General features: G+C 41.9%; 1 long non-coding RNA gene across 1 annotated transcript in view; it reads right to left on the reverse strand.

The window, feature by feature from the left end:
* The window catches only part of LOC107516703, a 142,681-nt gene extending 124,990 nt beyond the window's left edge, over positions 1-17,691 (reverse strand). Inside the window, exons 1-2 of the long non-coding RNA XR_001598361.2 lie at positions 17,625-17,691; positions 74-117 (exon numbers count right to left, since the gene is read on the reverse strand). This is a non-coding gene — a long non-coding RNA (uncharacterized LOC107516703). The remainder of the gene's footprint in view (positions 1-73; positions 118-17,624) is intronic.
* Positions 17,692-18,306: the final 615 nt, after the last annotated feature.

Consider the following 18,306-nt stretch of genomic DNA (forward strand, 5'->3'; position numbering starts at 1 on the left):
AACAATAAGGCAGCCCTAGCTAGACATTCTGAGAACATCCAGTCAGAGGGAAGTCGCTGCATGCATGACGTACCTTGTCGAAGCGCAGGACTTCCGGTCAGGTGGTCTGCAGGCCATCTGCATCAGAATCACCAGGAAAGCTTGTTAAAGATCCTTGCTCCTGGCCTCTACCCCACACCTGCTCATTCGGATTGCTGAGGCTGAGGCCCAAGGACCTGCATGTGCAGTGAGCTCCCCAGGTGATTCTTATATACACTAACATTTGAAAACCACACACTTAGAGAACCACAGAACTCCTCCCCAGTGATCTATGGAACCGCATCTGTTGGCATTAAGTTGGGGTGGCGCATGAAGGGGAGACTAGAGGAATTTTTCCACGTGGGTCCAATGAAGCATAGATATAGTGGCAACAATCGCATTTGAAATGGGATTCATCATCTGTACCCTGACAAAACATTCTTAGGAAAGAAGAAGAGACAAGAAATTTTTCCACAAAAAAATTTTGATAGTAGGGGGAAATTCAGTTGGTAACTATAAGGCTACTTGGTTCGTTTTGGATTACATTAGTTTAGTTTTGTTTTGTTCATTTTGTTTTGGGTTTTTCCCCTTGAAAGATTTTGATGCTTTAGCCTGCAGGGCTCACATTCCTTAAAATGTTCTTGGCCTGCAATTTCCTAAGAATGCTGCCAGGGTCTTTATCCCGGGGAGCTGCCCACAAGCTCTCAGCACTCGTGGGAGACAGGTGATCACCGGTGAACAGCCAGGTATGATCAGTCTCCTGGGGAAGGGGCTGTATTTAGAAATACTGTCATGGGAACACAGAATTTCAGACCTGAAAGAATTTTTTAAAGATTATCCAGTACAGACCTCAGATGTTATAAACCAAACACAAGGAGACCTGCCAGCCCTAACAACCCCTGTCAGGGCTTCCTCCTCCCAGTCCAGGTTCTGGAAAGAACCCGCCAGTGTTTCCTGAAGGTCATTTATTTGTATTCTCTTTCACAATCAAACTTCCTTTCCACCTCGCCTTCCCATCTGTGCTTTAATTCACATTTCTCTTTAAATCAACTCATTCAAGAAGCAAACTTTGAGTCAGTACTATAAACAGAAGATCAACTTTAGTTGCTAGAAAAAAAAATCTCAACCCTCCCAGTCTAAACTCCCTGAAATTTAGGGACCAGTAGATGCAGATAAGTAGGGACACTGCTAAATTCCAGCTCAGATGCATCATCTGCCTGGGGCTCTAAGCCTGGGGCCTAGTTTCTCTTTGTCAAAAAGGAAGATTGGCAAATATCAGAGTTATTCAAGCCATACTACTGCTCAGCTGAGACTGGACGTGATTCACTTGAGGATTAAAAGGAGAATTGAAAAGGGACTGTAATTTAAAAAATCTACCCTACCTGTTGCTGTCTCCTGCCCACTAGTGGGGTCCATTTTTTTAACAAAGATGCCTACACTTTGGTTAAGACCAGCTCCACTGCCCCGAAGCCCCAGGCCATGCCTCCACTCCCCGCCTCCCCTTCCCTCTTTCTGTTTGTCCTATGCAGAGACACTAGACCCTGCCATACAATGGAATTGTCAATGGTCACCCCTTTCTAGCCAGAAGCATGAATGAAGAGACAGCTTGCTCTTTCCTTTCCCTGATGGTAGTTATCAGGATTTAAAGCAGTGAAATGTACCCAGGTGAGGGGTCTTACATGTTTCTAACTATCCATAAAACAAAGCACAGACCCCTTAGTCCAGCATAAGGCCGCTCTTTCACCTAATCCCAAAATATTTTCCACAGAACCAAAATCCCTCCAAATTAGGGAGGGTTTAGAGTCCTCCCATTCCAATGAAGTCTCTAGCCAGCCCTCCATTATGCCAGAATCCACCAGAAATTGTGGCTCTCATAGCTGCCCATGAAAATCACCTAAGGAACTTTGAAAACTCCTGAAGCCTGATGGCACTGAGTCCGACCGAATCGGAATCTCCAGGCATGGGAAACAAGGCACCACCAGTTTTCAAAGTTCCGCGGGTGATTCCGATGTACGGCCAAGAGAACCTCTCCTCTTGGACTATACCTCACACCCATGGAAATGTGACCACCAGGGGTGAGACACAGGAATCTGTATTTTAAAAACACACTGAGACAATTATAATGTGAAGCCAGGGTTAGTCTAACTTTAATTGTCCATAGATTAAAAAACAAAAGTCCCAAACTGCTAAATCACAGAGCCTACATCAAAAGCTAATTAGTGGCAGAACTGAACGCAGAATCCGTTTCCCCGGATGCCCTGTCCAATGCTCTTCCCATGATGCACTTCCGCTTTTTAACCGTTTCTCACTCCGGCGCTCATATGTACCTTTTCTCCAGCCAGGCCCATCTGCCCACTGACCCTTAAACATTCTGGCCGATGTCATGTGGCTGCTCCTTCCAGTTTAACCAAGTCCTGGCTTGGTTTCCTTTAAGACCATTCCCGTGTTCTGCATAAGCTTTCTTAGCACCACGCCAACGCGCTCCACCTCTGCCTCCTCTCCACGCCCGCGGCACTTACAGTCATGGTTTCACATTGAGTGATTGTGTGATAATGCAGGATAGAAACTCTGAGAGGGCAGAGACCGTGGCTTACATTCCTCTCCTATCTGCCCGGAGCCCTCAGAGCCAGCAAATGCTCTTCCTTTCACAGATAGCAACCCTCAAGATTCACTCAAGGATACCTTTTGGGCCCCCTTCAGAAATCTGTTGCAAGTGGGATAAAAAAGAATTTCCATGTTCCTCTTTCTTTTCTCTATTCTCTTTTTTTAATGGCTTTCAGGTTTATGTCACTTGCAATCAAGTGGCAGCGAACTCGATGCTCTGAATACTTAACTTTTCAAGAGACCAGCATGACATATGCATAGATATTATGCACGTCTTCTTTCGTGTGCCGTCTTCCAGCAAGTGTCGATGGCTTTCCAGAATAACAGACAATCCTGCTATTGCAGCACCTGCACGGGTACGGCTAGAGACCACTCGGTCTGAGAAATGAGCGGAAAATCCCCCTAATGCTTCAGGGAATAAGGGGAATTACAAACATGGCATTTCTCATCATTCATCTCTTCTGCAATTGGCTCAACTGACATCTTTAAATCAAAAAAAAACACCAACACTTTCAAACTCAGAGCTCAGCTGTAAGTTTTCTCATTAAGAAAACCTTTCAGTTTCTCCTTGGATTTACTAGAGTTTGACTAAGTTGTATGGCTATTTTTTTGTGCAAACCAGCGATGAAAGTATAAATTACCTTGTTAGTGGTTAACACTGAGGATTTCATGCTGGTGGAAATGTAAAATAGTGCAGTTGCTTTGGAAAATAGTCTATCGGTTTCTCAAAAGGTTAAACGAAGAGTAACCATAAGATTCAGTGGTTCTCCTTCTATACCCCAGAGAAATGAAAATGTGTGCCCACGCGAAAACTTACACTTAAGTATTCATAGCAGCATTGTTCAAAGTAGCTAAAAAGTAGAAACAACCCCAATGTCCATGGACTGATAAATCAACAAATTAAATGTGGTATATCCATACAATAGAACATTATTCAGCCGTAAAAAGGAATGATGTGAGGATGAATGCTACACATGGATGAACCATAAACGCATTGAGCTAAGCGAAAGAGGCCAGTCACAAAAGACCACATGGTGTATAATTCCATTCCTGTGAAATAGGCAAATCCTTGGAGACAGAAAGTAGATTAGCGGTTGCCTAGGGGCGAGAGAGAAAAAAGGGTTGGGAAAAAAAAGGAAATAACTGCTAATGGTAACAGGGTTTCTTTTTCAAGGGAGGAAAATGTCCTAATAGTGAATGTAGTGGTGGTTGCATCTGAATAAACCTGAATAAACTAAAAATCATTGAGCTATACAGTTTAAATGAGTGGAGAATAAGGTATATGAGTTATATACATATTCATGAAGCTGTTACATTAAAAAGTATATAAAAAATAAAAAGAATGATCGTTCTCATCCCTTTGTATACCTCTTACTAGTGGTGTAGTCTTGAGCAATTTGTTTAATGTCCTGAAGCCCCAGTTTTCTCATCTGTAAAGTGGACCTGCATTATACCAAGAAGCAAATAAAATAGTCCATATGGAGGGATTACACTTATAGTAAGATCTCAATACGTGTTAGTAATGTTTACTATTATTTCCTAATTCCTGGAGGAGAAGGGTAAATCTGGGAGCCTCCGGCATGAATGCAACTGAATTCTATGTAAGTGGCAGAAATCACATCAGAAAAGTGACTCAGAAACAGAAGGAAATCTTGTCTAGAATCATACTTTTTCTTTGCACATCAGCCAGAGCCCACTCTCTCCTTGCCTCCGACCCTCACTGACAATGTAAAAAAGGACTTAAAAAGATATTTCTGCATAATTTCCAGTCCATGAACTGCCATTTCAGCTGCTGCAGTGATGTTCCAGAACTTCTGGAAGCTTGGAGGAACTAACCAAGAAAAGAAAAGTGTATTTAATTAAAGCAATAGGTGGAAGGCAAATGGAAGAATGCTCACCTGCCAGGCACACCTCACACATCTTCACAGGCTCAGAAAAATTCCATTCTGAAGGGCACTGAAGCAATTACTATCTAGAGCAGCCAGCCAGTGAGAAATTATGCTCTGGGTTTCAGCTCAGCCAGCTTTCATTACTGTGGAGAAATATCACCATATAATTCAACCTAGCTCAAGTCTCACCTCCTCTCTCAAGATGTTCCGACCATCCAGTCCCCAGAAATTACTCCAACCATTGAATTCCTGTAGGATTAATGCGATAACATATGAAATCACCTAGGACTGAGGCCAGTACATTAGCGACTGCTCAAAAACCATCTCCTAGACATCCTGTAACACTTATTATTGGCACTGGTCCTTTGGCTCCCAGCGAACTCCACCCTGTGTTGTCATTTATCTTTTTATATAGCCATGTTCCATCTCCCTAATCTATCTGTAAGTCCAGGAAGGACAGGGACCCTATGGTATACTTTCTCATTTCTTGGCATCATGAGTCCCTCTGTAATAAGGTACTCAATAAACATTTGTTTATGATGATAATCCCCATCTCCTCTCTTCTTGCAGAATAATGTCTGTGAATATGTGAGGAAAGGAAGTATGACTGTAAATATTATTCAGTGTAAAGGCCTATTTTGCCATAGAGACTTCCAATCAAAGCTGCATGAATAGATGGGAGAATTGATTTTTAAAATAGCAGGAATAGAACAAACCTGTGCTTAATAGAGGGCAAAAATCTACTCAAGGAAAATTTGTAGCTAACCTAGTTGACCCAATCCTCCCTCAACCTCCATCCAGTTGCCATTATGAATCCAGGCTGGTTCCCTAAGGAGTCAGAGTAGGAAGTATTACAGAGGTATGAACAGAGATAGGTTACGGAGTCTGAGAAGTCTGTGTCCAGTCCCATCTCATTCTAGCTGGACATGTTAGAGAATAACCCTGGGCCCCAATTCCCTTGCCTAGTACTTGTAGGATAATAAAGTCTATATCTTAGTATCATTGTGAAGTGAAAGGTACAATAAATGTCAATTATAATTACTGTAATGCTTTAATTAGAAAGTTTTGGAGGTACCAGGTCACCCATACTGCCAAATCCTTCCTCAGTCACTTACTAGCTGAGTTATCTGGGATAAGTTATGGTATCTTTGCCTATAATACAGGAATAATAATTTCTGCCATTTAGTACCTGTGATAAAGACAACCAACTAGTTCTATTTCCTCTTCTTTGTGGGCCTGCATCTAGGTTGCATTTCTCAGCCATTCTTAAAGTCAAAGATGTCCACCGACTTAGTTCCAGTCAATGAAATGGGTACAAAAATGATCATGTGTAGCTTCTAAGCCAGAATCATAAAAACCTCCCACACTCACTTCCTAGTGCTCGTCTCTCCCTCCCTCTGCATATCGGCATTAAAGACACACACACTTAGAAGCCACACATGGAAGGCAGAGCTTCCATCCCCCTGGGTCCCTGAATCTCTGTGTGGAGCAGGGGTCCCACCCCTTCCACTTGCCCCCACCCTTGATGCCATTGTCCTAGAACCAAATGGGGCTGTTTTTATAAAGGAAAAATAACCTATTGTGTTAAGCCACTTAAACTTAAGGGTCTATTTGTCATAGTTGTTTAATACCGACCCTAATACTTGCCTGTACATGCAGACGGTCCCAAATTTGACCACAGTTGAATTATGACTTTTTTCAACTTTATGACGGTGTAAAAGTATATGTGTTTAGTAAGAACTGTACTCAAATTTCTATCTTTGATCTTTTTCTGGGTTAGCGATACACAGTACAATACTCTCTTGTGATGCTAGGCAGCAGCAGTAAAGTGATTTTGCCCAATTGTAGGCTAAAGCAGTTGTTCTGAGCACATTTCAAGTAGTCTAGGCTACGCTATGATGTTTGGTAGATTAGATATATTAAACACATTTTCAATTTAAGGTATTTTCAACTTAGGTTTACTGGAATGTAAGCCCCACCAGCTTTTGATAAAGATTACATTATATATAAAACTCCTGAATCATAATAGCTCAATGAAGGTTAATTCCTTTCCATTCGTGGGTCTATTACACACTTGCCAGGGTTTTCTAGGGGTAAACGTGCAGACTGGGGCTGACTCCTTAAGCTTATCAGGCAACATTTTCAAGAGAGATCTGACCATTTACATCTTTAAATCACTCTGACCTGGGATGAGATGCTTGCTTTGAAACCTAACTTGTGGCTGAGAGAGTTTGAGGTCCTGGAGCAGAGATACTCACCTCACTCAGTGGACGGCAAGCCCTTCCAAGTTTCCAGAGCCGGCCAAACTTACCTATAATTTACTAGGGCTCTATAATCACATAGATGCATCTTTTTTTTTCTTACTGGGACCAATTTAGCTCTATTTCTTTTTTAAGTTTCTTCACAGTTTATACAAAATCCCATAGAGTTCAACAGACAGACAGACAAAAATTTACAACTACTATTTTTACTCTAGCAGCTTCTTATCAAAGTCTGGATATAGTTCTTTTAAAACGCAACCCTGATTCAAGTCGGCCAGATAGGCTCCATGCGACAGCCGAGCTCTTCCTTCGCACAGATGGGGCATCTGCGGAAGCTGGTGATGGGGAGGAGAGAGCGACTGGGAAGGCCGACTCAGGACGGAGGTTAACAGAGATGCGTGGGACAAGCTAGGGAGGAGGCCTGCACCAGGAACACACAACATGCCCATGCAAAACAGGACATTACAGTCAGTCATTCCAGGCAGAAACGATGAAACCGATTTGGAGAAATTAATATTGGTCATTGCTTTTTAATGGGAAAATATATCAAACTAAACTGACACTTCTGGGAAGTGGGGGGCTAGGGCCAAGAGTTCATTTTTGGATACCACCGAGCAGCGCTTCCCAGACACGTCTCCTGCTTCAGGCGCACCTGGGCTGCTATGGCCTGTGACAGGCAGTGGTCAGAGAAGCGAGTGAGGGGCCCTGGCTAGGGTCCTCTAGACATGGGCACCCCAGGCAGCCCAACAGTCTGCGGTTGCTTCGGACTGATATTCTTCAAGGTCAGCATGTACCTAATGGGGCAGAGGGCGCATCAGAAAGAGGTGTTTTGTTTTCAAAGTTCCATTTGGACATCCTAAACACTTCTCTGGTTACTTATAATACCCTTAAGTAACTGGCACGCCATTTCCAAATTTTCCAGTGCTGTCTTAACACCTCTGAGCAATCACCTAGCAGGTGATTAGGGAACCCTAACTGGGTTCTCCCCAGTGATATTCTCTTTTGAGGTAATACCAGGAAGCAAACTGGCAAACCAGGCACCCCCACCCCCTCGCTTTAATCCATCCCTCCTCGTTCCCACCTGGAAATGCATCTCTTTTCAAGATGAAGAACCTTTCATATCTCTTCGCAACTGACTCTTCAACACAGCCAAGTGTGGAATCGCACACCATGTTTCTAATCACTCACACTAAGAAAGAAGGAACGATGAGGCAGAAAGAAGGAAAATCTGCACAATTGGGCAAGAGATATATCCAACAGAACTGTGTATTAAATTAACGTACGAGCTCATGAGAACACTGGAGCAATTCAATACCGGACTGAGAAAATGACAAGAAAGTGTTTTTCTGATGAGGCAACCTGCCTCTGGGAGCTGAGTTCAGTGGGTCTGTTGTTTTTTTCTATTTCTACTTTTCCGCCTTCTTGATGGAGATTTTCTTTCTCAGAGAGGATGTATGTGCATGCGTGTGGATATGTGTGTGTTCATGTGTGCATGTGCACATGTGTATTTGAATTGCAGTTGGCAAAATGAACCTACTAGGATATTTCAATATTCCATTTTCCTGCACTGTGCAAACCATGAATTCTTACGCCACAGTTTCCATTTCAAGGCTACATAATGTTGAGAGGATGAAAAAACTATATATTTTTTCAGGTATTTTCATCTGATCAGAAGTTCTGAAATCCTGATTGTAAAGAAAAGCATTTTTATGACAGAATACAAAGACCCAGGAGTTAGAAACAGCTTTAATTTAGAAAATTCACAATGTCTAGACTGCTTCTGTAATTTAAAATAATTTGAGTCATTCTACGCAGTTCTTTGGTATTGCAAAACTAAATGGGACTGAAAATATACATATAATTAATACAATCTAATTCTTTACCCTTCCTCTCCCTCAAAAAATAAATTACCTGACCTTCAAAACATGTCTGTGTCTAACTCGGTTAAGGGTCGCTTTTGTGTTTTCTTTTGGTGGAGGGCTGATGGTTTAGTCCAAGCTGTCACTCAAAATCTCCAGGTTAAAAGGTCTCCACTTATTTATCTTGGGTGCTCATATTAACCAGTTAAATGGCTGAATAGCAGTCAATGACTGAGAAAAACAGACATTTGAGAAGTAAAACATTTGGTACTTGAAAAATTACAGAAGTTCTTTGGTGGAGTTTATTATTCACTAATTATTGACTAAGCATAAGAAGTGTATATTTTCCTAGCTTGGAAAATAATAAATCATTCGAAGCTCTATGCATCACTCTAAATAGTTGGTAGAAACTGCTCTGAAGACCTATCGAGAACCGAGACTTTTTAAGGAGCTTTTGTTTTCCAACTGCTGACATCCAGAGAGATGAAACTGTGACACATGCCCCGCCCTTCCCTGCGAACACACATGAGGTAACAGTAAAGCCAAAAGGTAGAACTGACCTGGATGGTGTAAGTCATGGTGGCTCTTGTGGTTGAGGGAAGGGCTTTCGACACCTTAATGAGGCCAGAATCCACCCTTTAAACGCAAATTCACCAGCTGCCTTCCCAGCACGGGTCACCTTCCCAGTTTCCTCCCATCTGTCAGTAACACCGCTGGGGTCTCAAGCAAGAAATCAGTCATCGACAGCCCGTCTCTGGCCTTCAGGCTCTAAATGTGATCTGTGACCAAGCCTTGTCATCTCCACTCAGAGCCTCTCAATTCTCCCCTTTCTTCCCCAGGGAAAAGTTTTTTAAGTCTCAACAAGTTCGAGGTAATGCCGTTGTTTGGGTATCATGCCCACCACCCCGGTCCTACCCTTCACTACCTCCCAGGCACTTCTGTTCTGCCCTTCCCCCTCCCCCAGGACACAGGCCATTTCAAGGAGATTTGCTCTGGGGGCGAAAGGAAGGGCGAGGGCCCCACCTACACCTTGATCTTAGCACTTCTGGCCTCCGGAGCTGTAAGGGAAGAAATGTCTGTTGTTTTAAGCCACCCCTCCTGTGGTGCTTTGCTACAGCAGCTGCAAGAAACTGATATAAGGGCAGAGAAATTTTCCAGATAATTAAAAGTTTACCTAAAAATAAGTAACTGAGGCCACAATTAATTTGAAAGCCTAAATCATCTCCGTGTTTTATCGTGGTTCTCTCCTTAATATGGGATATGTATAGAAATATGTACTAGCCCCCATGCAATTAATGATAATCATGATTATTATTTTTATAATTTTGTCCACCATTTATTAGGTGGCAAGCTCTGGTTACTTCCGTAAGTTATGCCATTCTGTTTCCTATCAGGTAGATATCAATATCAACCTCATCTTTTGAAGAATTTAGCCCATAACAAAGGTAACCTGAAAATAAATTCAGTTTATTCCTCTAAATCTTTACATAGCCCTTTCCACCGGAAGGATCTAACCTACACAAATTCTCCTTTTCTGTCTATTTATTTCCCACACTATTACAAGTGGGGGCTCCAGTAGGTCTATTGACCTGCATTTTCCTGTTGGAGCTTCTGTTCTTGCCTTTGGTCCCCATTGAGGAATCACAGGCCTCTCCTCCAAAGACAGCCCAGGTCCACCCAGGACCATATGCTATTCGGAATCTTCATTCCCAAGAGTCCCAGGGCTCAGCACCAGGCAATCGCCTTCCTTTCTCAGACCCCATTTCAAAAGCACCATCACAGGAGACATCTGATGAAGAAAACCCACATCATCCTTGTTTGCTCCTCGGCCACTTCTGCAAATGGCACTGTCGTGACAGGAAATTTCAAACAGATGCCCCTCGACCCTCAGTGCCCCCAAGGTGACTGATCATAAGGTCAGCACGTGGCCTCCTCATTTGGGCAGAGCCAGAGCCCAAGCTTTTTAATTGAGAGTGTCATCTGTTACAGCTGCAAACAATTAGGGACAAATTCTTTTTTTCACAAATTCTTTTCAAAGAAAGCTTTTCTTTCACTGTTGCTGTTGTTGATCTTCTCATGCCTGGAGACATGCAGGGGGTAAATGCAAACTTATTAAAAGTGTCAGGTAAGCAAACAAAGTACGTTTTTAGATTAAATGACAATAGGAGATTGCATTTATACCTAAGAAGAGAAAGACATCAGGGAACTTCCAGGAGGAAGCTGAGGTAGAAATCTATGGTAACCACAAACGTGATCTTTAATGCCAGACTTCAAACCAAGTTTCTCCCCGACTTTTCCCTCCAAATTTTTACTAAAAGAACTACGAGGTGTTAAGGGTGGAAAATTTTCAAATGGCCAACTTCTGCTTCTAAAATCTGCTTGCTTGTTTAATGTAAACCAGAGTGTAGCTCTAGGAGATATTCTGTGCAAAGATATGCTAATGGCCAGCCTCTGCTTCTGTAAACCTGCTTGCCTGCTGGAGGGGGTTTTAGGGCTTTGCTCACAATTCATCTCAATTGGCTCCATGGGTCTTAGATTTGATAGCAACACACTAGGCAGATAGCACCACTTCGGTTTCTCCTTGGATGAGGAAGACACCTTGGTGGGGAACAAGACAAACCTGTAATGAACTTGGCTTGGTTTATAACAAACATACCAGAACTGGTACAACTAAACAAGTCTGCTGCCTTCCAAGAATTTATGTTGGGAGATCAAACACATATTCCAGCAATGCCAGAACTTTATTCAAAATATCTTGGCAATTGTTTGTGGAGAATGCCTTTAGAGCCAGCTTCTGAATCAAACACATGAAAAGCAGTGACAGTACTTCACACTCAACCACAGTTTGGGGAACAAAAAATAGCATTGTCACTTTGGTCATTCATGGTACTCACTAGACTAGTGATTCTCAACCAGATGAAATGTTGTCTTGGTCACTGAAACTTTAGTCAATGTTTGGAGACATATCTGATTGTCACAATTGAGGGGGGAGGGTTCTACTAGCATCTGTGGGTGGAGGCCAAGGATGCTGCTAAAAACCCTACTCTGTACATGATAGTTCCCTACAACAAATTATGCAGTGCAAAATGTCAATAGCGTAATGAATGAGAAACCTTACAGCTAATCAAGCTCCAAGTGATTTCTGGAGACTAGATCCTTTCTTGGAAGGTTGAGGAGTTGTGAGGAAGAATATCCTCAGCCTTTTGATAGTACTTTTTAACAGTTAACAGCATTTTGAACAAACACGTCATTAGAAAAAGATTTGGTTTCACCAAAGGAGAATTTTGAAGAGAAACCACTCATTTCATTTCTCTGTTCTCTCCCTTGGGTACCAAAAAAGTCTCATATACACAGAGATGTCCTCCCAAGATGCTTCAATTATATTGTCTGCCATACTGGAGGTTCTCACCTTCCTTTCTTTTTGAAGCTCCTAAATCTTTTCACAAAATGAAACTGTAGTAATATGGAATATAATATTTTAAAAACTTGTAATGGTACTCTGTTTGCAGAAAGGGTAGAAAGGAGACCTGGAACCTTCCTTAACCATTACCTTCTCTCCCTACCCTATCCTTCACCTGGGACTCTACAAGCATTACCTTGAAAAGCTCTATCCATCCAGTAGCTGAGCTGTGAAAGGAGCCGAACTACGTGGACGAGGAGACCTCACATGCTCACATGCTGATCCGCTTCATGACAACACATTCTGACGCTTTGACCCCAACATAGTCTCTTGGAAATGTTTCCGTCATGTCAATTTATCTACTAGGTTCTGAGGAACAACAGCATTGACTGTCTTTCCTTAATGACTTCTAACTAATCAGAAAACCATTTACATGAATAATCCATAGGTGTGATTTATAATAATTTATAAGCACTGGAAATAACCACAAAGAAGATTTTATTTTTTAAAAAAAAATCTATTATTTCAGCTTGCCTTAGGCACTTCTTTGCCCTCCTGACTCCCACCTTTAGTGTGCTGAAAATAATGCCATGCTTATAAAGCAAAAATTAGAAACTTTTATTCTAATTTGCCATTTGGAGTCTAGAAAATATGATGGCTTAAGGCCAAGAGTGCATTCTACGCTCCTAATTGTATGTGATGTTCATCTTTCCTCCAAATAGTCGAAAGCTGCATCAGCTGAAATGATGTATCTAAAATTGTAAAAAAATGTTCGGATTTAAATTCCGAAACATCAATAAAGAAATGCATAGAGAAGATAATTCCAAAATACACTAGAGGCCATCTGAACTGAGTACCAGCCACCTGGGAGGTTCTCAAAAATGCTATTTTCCACTGGAGACAAAATGCCCCATTCCCACCCGAGGCAGCCAGTCTCCAAGACGGCTCCCAATAACCCCCATGCCCTTGTGCAGTCCCCTCCCATCTTGCACCGGGGCTGGGTCTGTATGACCAATAGCATATGGTAGAAGTGATGACATGTCACTTCTGAGGAAGCTAGCTGCTGTGCTGTGAGCTGCCCTATTGGAAGGGTTCACATGAGGCTGGTCTTCAGCCAACAGCCAGGGAGAAAATGAGGACCTCGGTTCAGGAGTCTGCAAAGAACTGAGGCCTGTGAACAACAGTGAGCTTGAAAAAGATCCTTTAGCTGAGATTACAACCCCTTCCAATAGCTTGAGAGCTCATGAGACACCTTGAGCCAAAACCATACAACGGGGGCACTTCTGGATTCATAACCCTCAAGAACTGTGTGAGATAACACATGTTTGTTATGTCGAGCTGCTGCTAAGTTTTGGGTTAATATGCTATGCAGCAATAACCCTATTGTCAGATCCAAGACAGACCAATCATAAAGAATGGGGTTCATAAGGCATCTAAAAGTGAGGTCAAAAGAATGAAAAAGGTTGAGGACCTCCAACTCTGAGCATAGATCAGAAGGTAAAAGTCTAGCTGAGATTCCAGTTGTGATGACAGGAAGGGATGGAGAGGGATGGAGAGGTCTACTGGGAGACCTCTGCAAGCTTCTAGAACCGGCTTATTTTTATCTCCACTTTCCATGAAGTGATCAATACATAAAATGAAAAGGACCTGTGGACTCTTCACTGAGACAACAAAAACACTGAACTTGAAAAAAGAGACTTCTACTGTGTAGCTAAGTTTTGAGCAGTGGAAGAACACCAAGACAAGCAAGCAGGCTGAGGCTCTGGGACCTCATGCATGAAAAAAAAAGGGGGGGAGGGAAATGTGGAAGCAATATGAGCCTGAAATGGGGGCTGGGAGCTTAACTCACTGAATCATTGATCAAATGTGCATCAAATGAGCATCTACTATATTCTAGATAGTGTGCTTGGGACAGATAATAACTGCAAAATAGCATGATAAATTGTCAGAAGTATACATTTAATGCCATGGGAACTTAGTGAAGAGATATTAAAATCACAATGGGGGAGGGAGATCAGAAAAGGCTTTCCAGAGTAATCGGGACTTGATGTGAGTTTTGATGAACTAGTTAACTAGCAGAACAGCAGAAGAAAAGCATCCATGGTAAATGTAACAAGTAAAAAGGCACAGAAAGGTTAAACATCGTGGCAGATAATACCCTATACTTGAAGGGAAGAATATATCCAAGAGGGTTGTAGAAGATGAGGATGAAGAGGTAACTGGGGCAAAACCATGAAGGAATTTATGGATGAAAGTATTAAGTTTTAACTTGGAAAATGAAATCTATGGTTAGCCATTGAAGAATTCTAAGCATGCGTGCTTTTGTTCATTCAACACCCTCAGTGGAGCATCTATCCTGGGCAAGGTATTGTCCTGCGAAAGAGCTAGTGCTACATCACCAGACAAAACAAGTGTGGTCCTGCCCTTGCTCCACTTACGGTTCAGAAGGAAAAAGGCACACTCATGAATTAGTAGATCCCTTTAGCAGTTACGTAGAGAACAGATAAACATGGCAGGGGGAAGGCGGATGAAGAGTTTCCCCAATGCATTCCCAAAGACATCCTGGTATTCCATCATCCCCAACCCCACCATTGGCCTCACCCTGCCTTCATATTTGCCAAGCACACATTTAAAACTCCCATTTCTAGGATAACAGACGTGTATGCACCAAGCAAGGACTTTCTAAACCTACCCTTTTATACTCCTTTTCTCTTTTCTCGGTGGCAAGAAAGACTTGCTAAGTGTCAGAACTGAGCAAGACCCACGAGATCGTCTACTCTGATCTGCGCGTGTGACAAACATGGAAACTGAGGCCAAGAGACGGGGAGAGGGGAAGGAACCCCTCCATGCTCTCAAGCCTGACCGCAGCAAACCGGCTGGACTTCGTGTCTCCCAGATTCCATGCCGGTGCTTTTCCCACTGCAGCTCACTAAATACTATCATCCTCCAACTGCTATGCTTCGCGACATGCAAAAAAAAAAAAAAAAAAAAGCCCAGAGCGTGGCAGAGATTTTAGCCTCACTGAAACAGTGACAGCTTCATTCGGCAGCTGCCCAGGTCCCCGCTAAGGCTGGTTTCCTCTACTCAATTAGACGGGGCACTGGTAGAAGATCAAGCTGAGAAATTCTCCGGGGTTCCATCTGTTAACTGAAGCCACCGTCAGATTTTCCACAGTATGACAAATGATCAAAGATTCCTTCCCCTTTTCTTTATCACCTTCTTATTTCAAGGCAACATTAGGCCAAATTACATGTAAGAAATAGTACAATCTATTTTAAAATGGAAATAAAACAGTCAAAACAGACCGGATAGGCCTAATCACTTAGAGAGTCTCAGTGTCGATGCCAAGGAGCATCCATTTTTCAAGAAGGAGTCGTAGCTCATTTTAGACAATTCTATCAATGTTGCGTGAGCTCCACGTTGGCCTGGCCCCTCCCAGCCATGTGTCAATCACCTGCTGTTTCAGATACGTGCAGGGTCTGAGGTCCTTCGGGCACTGGATGCATTGGCAACTGGCAAATTAACAGCCTGTGTCTATATTGACATTCATGTTCTCAACTTAATGGTTAATTTATTTAATGAACAGCTTCTGTCCTCATTAAGAGGGTAAGGTGTCAAAAGCGAATTGGACTGAGCAATGGGATAAAAAGTTGGTAGGGTTTTTCTTCCTTCAATCCCAGGGTTAGTTTTCTGCATTTCATTCATCTCATAAACATTTGTTTTTGAGGACCTACTATTTGAGTGCCTGGGCCCAGGATGGGTCTGGGGCCTCCAGCCAAAAGGCTCTCCCTCTACCCAAAAAGAGGTCAAGGTCAGTGGGTAAGCCATATAAGCCTGTTCATAGCTATCCAACAATGAAATGAGTGCCTGAAATTCTCTGAGTGAAATGAAGATGGTTGAAAAATGTGGTAGCCATTAGATTGAGGACCCAAACTCAAGTCTATGAATTCGCTGATCGCTGACAGACATTGGCCCCAAATAATGGAGGCAAAAACAAACAAATAAACAAAAATGTCTATCCAACAAGGATAGAGCCCATCCCAAACAACAGGTGTAAGAAAAAGTCTATTTAACACACACACTTAACACCAACTATCTCCACGTAAGATATTCCAGTCACTAAAATGAGGACAGAATCTCTTGCCTCCTTCTTTGCTTTGACAGAGCATTCTCTTAGCTTCCTACGCCCCTGGATGCTTTCTGCTGCCCGCCATAGCTCTCTGCAGATGCATCTCTCTCCCCTGATCCATAAGAAGTTCTGAGAACTCTGGGTCTTTGGTGCCTAAACCACTGCCTCGCTATGCTGATTTCTCAACTAACATGAGCTGAATTGAAGTGAAATTCTAAAATGGGGGATGTGTTTCTTGTCACAGACTGCCTCCCTCCCCCAACCCTCACTTAAGTCATAAACGTGTAGGGAAGTAGTTAAAAGAGCAGTACTAGAGCCAAATATTGTCTGCGTTTGGATCCTGGCTGGCACTTACTAGCTGTGTAACCTTGGGACAAATTCCTAATCCACTCTGTGCACCAGTTTCCTCATCTGTAAAATGAGGATAGAAATAAAACTTCCTAGCATTGCTGTGAGATCTAAATCTATTAATATATGGAAAAGAATTCAGAAAAAAAAAAATGAGAATGAGGTAAGTCTGCCAAATTTGTCCTGCCCAGGGGCAAAAATGTCCCAGGAAAACTGCTTCCTACTGTAAGTGGATTTTCCGTCTCCAGAAAGTGGCCCATTTTGGGGTCTGAGTCACACTGTAGCTGAATCTCAATCCCATGCTTCAAAAGTTTTGCCCTTAACTTTTTTGTTAAAGAGAAAAATCTAACAAAGACTAAGTACGTGTTACAGAGCTCAGTGATTCATACCTTTAAAAAATGAGAATCAAAGAAAAACTGACAGACTCGATAATATTTTGAGTCTCTCATAGGCTACGCTCTACCCTTTAAAATAGATATCGCATGGAGGAGTCTGTGAGCCCTGTGGAAGTAGAAACCATGCCTTTTTTTGCCTTTGACGGCACATCACCTAATCCAGTATCAGACACATTATTATGTTCTGATAAATAAATGTTTGTCCATTCTCATTATTCTTACTATGCTCTCAATAAATGTTTCATGAATGAAAAGCTCATTTTATTTTTGGTCACATTACTAATATATATTTCCTTGACATAAACAAAGCCCTTAATCATATTCATGCATATAAACACATATGCATGTGTGATTTCTTTTCATATCATGAAATCTATATAGAAGAATTTTAAAAGGCTCAAAAGGGACCATAATGGAGGTTGTGGACAGAGCTATAAGCCCAAATCCACCTTTAACTGGAAGTAGCTTTCCAGGGACATTTTTGTCCCTGAGTAGGACAAAGAGCTGCACGTTTTATTTTCTAACCTCCTGCAAGGACTTCAGAATCCAAACTTATGAATTGTGCACCTAACATTTATAACTCTTTCTAGTCCAACTGACACTAATAAATCCAAATAAAATGCATCAGAGAGCAAATGCCCCTAATCTCATCTACTATGACATAACAGCCTCAGGACAAAGATCAAGAAACATCACTACATTCAACAAATCCTTCACTTACCACAAAGACACTCCTGGCTTTTTCCCATCTTTGCATGGAGACAGAAAACTCCCTTCTCATTCTGTTCTGTAGTCCCTGTTGATAGGCGAGAGGAAATCACATGAGATAATTCATCTTTACATGAGTAAAAAAAAAAACGAATTCAAATCTTGTTCACTCCAGTTCCATTTTGTCTTCCTGCTGGGTGTTATCTTGGAACTGGGTTTAAAAACTATTGTATGCAAATTAGGTCAAGTATGTTCCCAGGCTGTGTTAACTTGGGAGGGGAAAATTCAGAAAGAATTCTAAATACCATAGGCAGTCTAACCCATCGCGAGCACAGAATTTTAATAGGCTTTAAGGGCTACCACTTACCATTTCTTTCCTCTTCCTAAACATTCAGGAATCAGAGAAATTTTAGCAAGAAACTAAAGAAAAAAATTGTATTTTAGGTCATTTTAGTTGACCAGAAAGGTGATAGATACTCTTGTCTGTATTAAGAAAAGAGAACTCCCTTACTTGAAAAGACAATTAAGAGGAAGGCATATTAATAAGAGTGGTTCTGTGAGAACTAGAAAATGGGAAATAAAGTCTTTCTCAGGTTTAATATTAAGACCGTGTTTTTAGCTTGGGTATGCTAAAGAACATATGAAAAATGTATACGAGATTTCTGTTTGTATATTCTATGTGAAGTTAATTTTCT

The sequence above is a fragment of the Rousettus aegyptiacus genome, unplaced genomic scaffold (assembly GCF_014176215.1).
Source record: "Rousettus aegyptiacus isolate mRouAeg1 unplaced genomic scaffold, mRouAeg1.p scaffold_m13_p_2, whole genome shotgun sequence".
In the NCBI taxonomy this organism is placed as follows: domain Eukaryota; kingdom Metazoa; phylum Chordata; class Mammalia; order Chiroptera; family Pteropodidae; genus Rousettus; species Rousettus aegyptiacus.